This window comes from Triticum dicoccoides, chromosome 3B (genome assembly GCF_002162155.2).
Source record: "Triticum dicoccoides isolate Atlit2015 ecotype Zavitan chromosome 3B, WEW_v2.0, whole genome shotgun sequence".
NCBI lineage: Eukaryota > Viridiplantae > Streptophyta > Magnoliopsida > Poales > Poaceae > Triticum > Triticum dicoccoides.
Genome location: NC_041385.1, coordinates 740,640,242 through 740,647,891, shown reverse-complemented (window position 1 = coordinate 740,647,891; position 7,650 = coordinate 740,640,242).

Below are 7,650 nucleotides of genomic sequence, written 5' to 3'. Positions count from 1 at the left end.
TGGCCATGGTGGGGGCCGCGGGCCGGGGCAGGGGTGTGGCCGGCGACGACGGCGATGGTGGGAGCGGGTCGTGGCGCAGGGGGGCGTGGCCGAGCGTGCTCGGGGGCGATGGAGGGCGACGGTGTCAGCGTGGGCTCGGGGGCGGCGGACGGCGTCGGCGTGGGCACAGGCGACGGCGACGATGGCGGGGCAGACTGGCGGCCTCGAGGAGGACGGCGCGTCAGGGGCAACTGGCGATGCAAATCGGAAAATTTCCTAAGTGCTGGCTTATATAGTAAAGGCTTTGGCCCCGGTTCGTCGCACCAACCGGGACCAATGCGCCCTTTAGTCTCGGTTGGTGCCACCAACCGGGACCAAAGGTCTCTTTTCAACAGCCCAAAGGGCTGGAAGCAGAGGGCTTTAGTCCCGGTTGGTGGCACCAACCGAGACTAAAGGCGGGGCATTGATACCGGTGTTGCCATGAACCGGAACCAAAGGTTTGCATTGGTCCCGGTTCATGGCACCAACCAGGACCAATTTCCTGCAGCTGTCAAAGTCGCGGTGCGGTGGGATGTTTAGTCCCTCCTCGCTAGCCGAGGAGCGGCAGGACCGGTTTATAAGCCCTGCCCCGCCAGCTCCATTGAGCTCCTCTCAATTGGAGGCCTCTGGGCCTAATCTTGCATTGCTATGCCTATGGGCCTGCTGGGCCTTCTACGGGCCTGAATCCTGGCCCATGGATGGGTTTCTAGTCGTATTCAGGCCGTGGTGGCCCAGTAGGTGGCATTTTTTAATTTTTTCCCAGTTTTTTATTTTCTTTTTTGCTTTATTTATTTTATTTTGTTTCTACTTACAACAAAATACATACTTTTGCTATTTTATTTATTTCAGGAAAATTCTTTTTGCTTATAATGTTTTGAACAGAAAATACTTTGGTAATTTTAGGTCCATAAATTTTATTTATGTTATTAAAGTTTATTTTATTTTATTTTATTTTTTTTCTACTTATATATTCTATTAAATTTTATTTTATTTTATTTGGTTTCTACTTACATCATGAATTTCATCCCTTTCTAACTTCATTTGTTATTTTTCATGCATTTACTGATTATTTTGAGCTATAAGACCCTGAAATTGAAAAGCAGTTCAAATGAACTCTGAAAAGTTTGAAAGTCGCTTGGTATCATCATTTCATCCACATAGCATGTGCAAGAAAGTTGAGAGGGTTACAGCAAAAACTGGATGCACTTCGTGTACAAAACAGACAATCTCTTTCGAAGTATCAGGATTTCATACGGAAACTTGTCTGTTACAACAGGCATTTCAAATGATCTACGAAAAGGATGAAAGTTGGCATGGTATCATCATAATAGTTGTGGAGAAAGTCTTCACTTTTTCTTCGCTTGTGTCCTTTCCTTATTGCGCCATAACCATGGATAATCTTCATTATTTATCAGGATGGTTGGGTCAGCCTTGACTTTGAAGGGAGGAATTTCATGAAACTTTTCATAATCTTCGGACATGTCTGCCTTGCCATCTGTCGGTGTTAAAACCGGTGGATCTCGGGTAGGGGGTCCCGATTTGTGCGTCTTAGGCTGATGGTAACAGGAAGCGAGGGACACAATGTTTACCCAGGTTCGGGCCCTCTCGATGGAGGTAAAACCCTACTTCCTGCTTGATCAATATTGAAGATATGTGTAGTACAAGACTAGATCTACCACGAGATCGTAGAGGCTAAACCCTAAGAGCTATCCTATGATGGTATGATTGTAATTGTGATCGGCCTTCTAAGGACCATCCTCTCCGGTTTATATAGACACCGGAGAGCTAGGTTTACACGGAGTCAGTTACAAGGAAGGAAACATAATATCCGAATCGCCAGGCTTGTCTTCCACGCAAAGGAGAGTCCCAATCGGACACGAGCCGAAGTCTTGAGTCTTGTATCTTGACGCTTCTACAGTCCGGACGATGAATATAGTCTGGCTGTCCGGATACCCCCTTATCCAGGACTCCCTCAGTAGTCCCTGAACCAGGCTTCAATGACGATGAGTCCAGCGCGCAGTCTTGTCTTCGGCATTGCAAGGCGGGTTCCTCCTCCAAATACTCCAAGGTTATTATCGAACACGTAGGTCGTGTCCGGATCTGCAAAATGATCTTTACATACCATCGTAGAGAGAATGATACTTCAGCTGACAACTTTTAGACGATGTTCCATGTCAGTACATCCAGGACATTATTCGAACCGTTTTTTCACAACTAGTCACAGCACGCATTGCGAGGCGGTTTCCTTGACACGTCTTGTCAAAGCAGAGATCTTGTCCCCTTATCACGGGATTCTCATCAATACGGGCCATCAATCGTGGCGCTTGGGAAGTTAGCGATTCTCAACAAGCTAGTGGGGAGGTGAACCGCTTTCGGCGCCTCTATAAAGGGATAAGAGTTCCCCATTCTTACCCATGCCTTCTTCCTCCTCTGCCCACTCTTGCCTCCCCGAGCTCCAACGCCCTAGTACAAGTCTCCTCCGCACTGCTAAACATGTCCGGAGCAGGGGGCAAATGGGTGGCTTCCATCATGAAGGAGAAGAACATCGCGAGTCTTCGGGCGGCCGGATACTTTGCCGCAGATATAGCGCACCGGCTACCAGACGGTGGGCAGGTCATTCCAACTCCAGGACCTCACGAGAGGGTTGTGTTCCTCGCCCATTTCGTCCGTGGACTAGGGTTTCCACTCCACCCCTTCGTCTGCGGGCTCATGTTCTACTACAGGCTAGATTTCCATGATCTAGCCCCGAATTTCGTCCTCAACATCTCGGTGTTCATCGTTGTGTGGGAGGCTTTCCTCCGCATTAAGCCTCATTTTGGCTTGTGGATCCAAACCTTCTGCATGACGCCGAAGATTGTGAGCGGCCACCAAGCAGAGTGCGGAGGAGCCATGGCGAGCAAAATGCCTAACGTCACCTGGCCTGACGGCTCCTTTGCGGAAACCGTGAAGGGGTGGCAATCGGGGTGGTTCTACATCACCGAGCCACGCGACGCCAACTGGGCGGCGACCCCCGAGTTCCGATATGGAACCCCTATGCGGCTCACCTCCTGGAAACAGGCCTGTTATGGGGCGATGCTACAGAGCTGACCGGACTCATCAACTGCATCAAGGGCATGAAGGACAAGAACATCAAGCTTGTCAACGTGATCCAGGTCATGCTCATTCGCCGGATTCTGCCGTGCCAAAGGCGGGCATTCAATCTGTGGGAGTTTGTCCCGGCCAAACACCGGACGCTCCAGAGGCTTTATGGAATGAAGCACAAGAACGCGTGGAAGGCGTTGTTCAAGGCCACCGAAGTACCTCCTCTCATAACCGAGGACCGTGGGCTCCACGCCGCACAGCACCCTACCCAGGTGAGTTCTCAGGCTACCACCGGGTTCTGTCCTTCACAATGTATTCATGGAAAATTCCTAAGTGATTGTGTATATTGTTCAGGAGTATGTGGAGGCAGCGGAGAAGATAGACTGTCCGGCTCCTCTGCCGGAAAGCCCAGCTACTGATCTCCTGATGAAGATGTTGGTCCCGGCGCCCTACAAGGGGCCGGAGAAGAAGGCCGATAAGAAGGCCCCAGGGACCCGAAAGGGTCCCCTGTGTAAGGCTGCGCCCAAAGCCTCATCCGAAGAGGACGAGGAAAACTCCTCCCCTGAAGGGGAAGAAGGAGAAGAAGAAGAGGCCTCCCTATCCGGATAGGATGAGGGGCCTGAGACGGCGGACCAGGGGAATAGGAGAGGCCCCCGGCGCAAGGCCATCATACCCTTGTCATCTGATGACGACGAGACAGATTCCTCCCGTGGAGGCGGGGAGGAACAAGAAGAAACACCACCTCCCTGTGTCGGGGGAGGGAAGAAGAGGAAGGCCGCCCTGGTGGGAGAGACTGGGACGTCCAAGAAGGGAAAGGTGTCCCTTCAGGACTACTCTGCCACCGCCGCCGATAGCGAGGAAGGGTGGCTGCCCAGGAAGAAGCCCCTAGTGCGATCGTAAGTATCCGCACTCAATCGTAATTTCGCTTCATAGTTTTGTTATAACGCCGAACTTGTATGCAGTCCGGCCAGGGCCCATCCCGAGGCATCGTCTTCGGACGTGTCCTTGAGTGAGTCAGCAATCAACTCACTTCCGACGGCCACCTCTCCTCGGCCTGCGGATGACACAGAGGTGTTGTCCCAAAGGCTCCCTGAGCAGGGGCAGGTGGATCTGGAGGCACCCCAAGGCGGCGTTCCAGACGTCGGACTCGCGGGGTTCAAGATCCCCGCGGCTTGTGTTGGTGAGAGCCGAAGTGAGCCGGACTCTCAGCCGAACACTGTTCCAGAGCCTTCAATGGTTCCAGATACAGGCGGGCAGCCCCTCGTTAGGGAGGGAGGGTCGTCTGTATCGAGGACATCCATTGCACCCGAGGCACCGGACTGTCTGCTGGAAGCGCTTCGTGGCGCTTCCATAGATGAAGAGCACCGTACTCTCATGAGTGCGGTGATTTAGAAAGTTTCGTCCGCCAAGAGCGGACTAACCGAAGCCTGCACCAGCCTCCTAACAGGCTTTGAGGTAAGCAGTAAAAAATATGTGAAGTTACCACCTGATAGGCAGTAGCCCCTGATACTTTGTTTGGTGTTCGGAAAGAAAAAACAAACGGAGGGTCAATTATAATCCGCAGGAGTCTAACAGTAAATTTGAATTTTAATAAACAGGTTGTGCTACTAGCCGCTGCTGCTCGCACAGCCGAAATCGCCGGCCTAACGCAGGACTTGGAGCGGGCGCAGGGAGAGCTCGGCCTCACGAGGAGGCAGCTCGAAGAGAGCAAAGGTGAATGATTCCCCTCTCCCATATAATAAATGGTAAATAAAATTTGATTATGCTAATGATGAAGCGTTGTGATTTGGTAACAGAGGCCACCACCAAAGTAGCATCTCTCAAAAAGGCGATGTCTGAGACCGAACACAAAGCGGCCTCGGAACGCAAGGAGCAAGGAGCGCAAAAAGCAAGAAGCCCGAGTGGGCGAAGTACAAGAAGAGCTCTAGGAGCTCGGCAAGAAGCTTGAGTCTGTAGAGCATGAGCTTAAAGCAAAAGAGGTCGAGCTTGCGAAGGCCCTTACAAATATAAAAGACGCCAAGGCCGAAGCCGAAAGGGCACAGCAGGAGATCCAGGAGGCCAAAAAGATAGCGGCGGGTATGAAATTTTTTATGCAAAGCAAACATGTGGAGGAGGCGTATCCTTTACTTACCCGAATCCGGAGCTCTCCAGGGGCATTCGCAGATCTGCCACGCAGCGTATCAGATGCCGCGGAGTTCTTCCGTGCCCAGGAGGGGAGCTCAATGGAGAAGATGTTCTGGTCCCAATATGCTGGGGCCGAACATTCAACGCCTCTGAGTGACCAACTGAAGCAGTTGGTCGAACTCCACAAGGAGGCCGAGGTGGCTATGAAGGATCTCATAGTCCAGATATGGCCTGGTGAGCTTCTGCCCACCAGCTACTTCAGCCTGATCAAGCGGATAGTGGATGCTTGTCCGTGACTGGAAGTCATTAAGCGATCCGTTTCCATTGAGGGTGCCCGCCGGGCCCTTGCCCGTGCAAAGGTGCATTGGGGCAAGCTGGATGCGGAGAAGCTGGTGAAGGACGGGCCACCAGAGGGCAAGCCGCATCGCGTCCCCGAGAAGTATCATGATGGCGTTATGAAGGGTGCTTTCCTCGTGGCCGATGAATGTACCAAAGACACTATTTTTGAATGAATTCACCTCTGTCATGTTTGTAATTTAAAGACGAAGTTACTTGCGCTACGTAGCACTTTTGTTATTTAAAATATTACCTTCTGTGCGGCTGTTTATCAAATTCTGAAAGTAGGCCAGTCATCGGCTTCCGCCCCCGTGTAACTAGTACTGGGGTGTTCGTGGAAAACCCGGACACTCTTTATCCAAATGTTTGGTCCCTTAAGGAGGTGTCCAGCACAGCGAACAAGGCAATCGGACTATACGGCTTTATAACCTTCACTTAGCCATAGAAGTCTACAATTTTAAATTTCGGCGAAGCCCCTAGAATCCGGAAGGCCGAATTGGGGTGCTATACACGCCTATATCGGACAAAGCCGAATTATCACCTAAAGCAGAAAAATCTTTAAGGATTTTAAGACCTCTCGAACAGCGACCAGCTCTCGCCACATCATGTCGGTCAGTTTTGTGCTTTCTTTACTGAGGTGCTCATCCGGAAGAACCAGGGCACAATCGCAGTAGTTCTCCCTGCGCTGCCTTAGCTGAATTAACGGAATGTAAGGCACCAAAACAAGGGTGCCGGGCTATCCCAACTGTAGACCCAAGACATGATTAGGAGCTGATGCATATAATGCTATAAGTTAGGGGTGCCGCACTGTTGAAAGTGTTCGGACTTGTCGTGCCATATTATGGCACGCCATAAGAAGCCCCTGGCAAACTCAACGTACCGAAGTATACGGATGCAATATTAAAAGACATTTGTAAGAAAAAATGCTCAAATAAGAATAATAAGCTGACGCTATATATGGTCTCCCATTGATAAATAATACGTTTAAGCGTATGTTTACAATGAATGCATTAAGCGAAGATAAATAGGATTATTTGACATATCCTATACAGGGGCAGGCTACGTACAGATAGATAAAGCAGGAACAACGATCGTAAATAGATTCCACCTGGGTGTTTCCTGCTGTGCCCGAAGCCTGTTACCTCCTGGGTTTCCTCTCCTATGTAAGTCCGACAATCCGGCTCTTCTGGAGAAGCTGCACTAAAGCAATGTCCTTAAGGGTAAAAGGGAAGGTTATAAAGCAATACCGTACTATTGACTGAGCCACTCCTACGCCTCTGCCTGTGCCCATGGTATTTTGAGTGCGTAATTGTGTACGCGTGGCACGAATGCTGCTTGGATGGGACTTGAGCGGGGGCTGGACTGCTAGTCATGCTCTTGGCGTGCCTGCTGATCCTGTTGCGGGGTGTTCTGCCCTCGCTTGACGGAGCTTGAGGTTGTCGTCGCCAGATTGGTGGTTTGCCGGAGGAGGCCGCATTGTACTTCGGCCGCAAGGGCCGTAGTGTGCTCTTCTGTACAGAGAGAGCAGTCCATATTTCCGTTGACTGTTATGACCCCGCGCGGGCCTGGCATCTTGAGCTTGAGGTATGCATAGTGTGGTACCGCATTGAATCTGGCGAATGCGGTTCGTCCGAGCAGTGCGTGGTAACCACTGCGGAAAGGGACGATATCGAAGATTAGCTCTTTGCTTCGGAAGTTATTCGGAGATCCGAAGACCACTTCCAATGTTGTAGAGCCCGTACAGCGGGCCTCTACTCCGGGAATGACACCTTTAAAGGTGGTTTTGGTGGGCTTAATCCTTGATGGATCGATGCCCATTTTGCACACTGTGTCCTGATAAAGTAGGTTCAGGCAGCTCCCTCCATCCATAAGGACTCTTGTGAGGTGAAATCCGTCTATGATTGGGTCTAGAACCAATGCGGCTGAGCCGCCGTGACGGATGCTAGTAGGGTGATCCCTACGATCAAAGGTGATCGGACAAGCTGACCATGGGTTGAATTTGGTTACGACTGGCTCCATCACGTAGATGTCCCGTAGTGCTCGCTTCCGTTCCCTCTTGGGGATGTGGGTGGCGTAGATGATGTTGACCGT